Raw genomic sequence first — 960 nt, forward strand, 5'->3', positions numbered from 1 at the left:
CGCATACGTAGATTTGTATATTTGTAAGAAAAAATATAAAATCCAAGCGAGTCACTCGTGGTGATAAAGTTAACGCAATGAATATTAAAATCGTAGATAAAATCGTAGATCGTATTTAATGGAGATAAATGTTTTTACGTTTTGGTTGGGTCGTGTCGGAAGATACAAAAGCAACGTAGAAATGCTTTTCCCTATCGACAGACTGGAAAACGCGGGAGCAACGACGTATTTTTAACGCGAATGGTCGGCAGACAGCTTTGTGCAATTTGTACGGGTGAATTAAGCCGAGTGCTCGCCAGTGTGCGCTCGTGTCCGTACACGTTATACGCACGTACACTCTTATAGCGGTCTAGTCACGGGAATGGAAACGTTCGCGCCTGTTCCGTGACACCCGCTACCGTGTCTCGCATAGCGGACCAAATGTCCTTCGAATCGTGATTCCGACTACGCAAACAGGATGTTCCAACGATACCGTTCACTTTATTTACTTCTATTTGTTCGAACAACGACGATTTTCGAACCAACGCTCGAAAATTAACTCGAAAATACGAAGTAATAATAACTGCGTGTGTATAATATCGTTAAGGTGACCCGTGCTCGGGCGGGAACTGATCGTCAGATAAGATTACGAGCTGGCTGTTCATTTAGCATCGTTGCCAAAGTTGACAAAGGAGAGTAACGGGGTAGCACGCAGCATGAAATGGCCCATGGCCAAATGGCGTGCACGTGCGAATAGAGCTATTTCTGCAGCATAAATAAAGCCTCTACCACCTATGTACCTACATACGTATATGAGACACGTCGCTGTCAGTGGCGCCTAAACGTTTTCTCGTTTCGACCGTGAACTATCCAGTTATCAATTCGAAAAAGGGTCACGTTTTCGTTTCACGTTTTCACCGCCTTTTCTTTGTGCATTGTCGAAGCGTATATTCGAGTTGGAAAAAGAAAAAAAAAAAAAAA

Source organism: Apis dorsata, unplaced genomic scaffold, assembly GCF_000469605.1.
Source record: "Apis dorsata unplaced genomic scaffold, Apis dorsata 1.3 scaffold_198, whole genome shotgun sequence".
NCBI classification, from domain to species: Eukaryota; Metazoa; Arthropoda; class Insecta; order Hymenoptera; family Apidae; genus Apis; species Apis dorsata.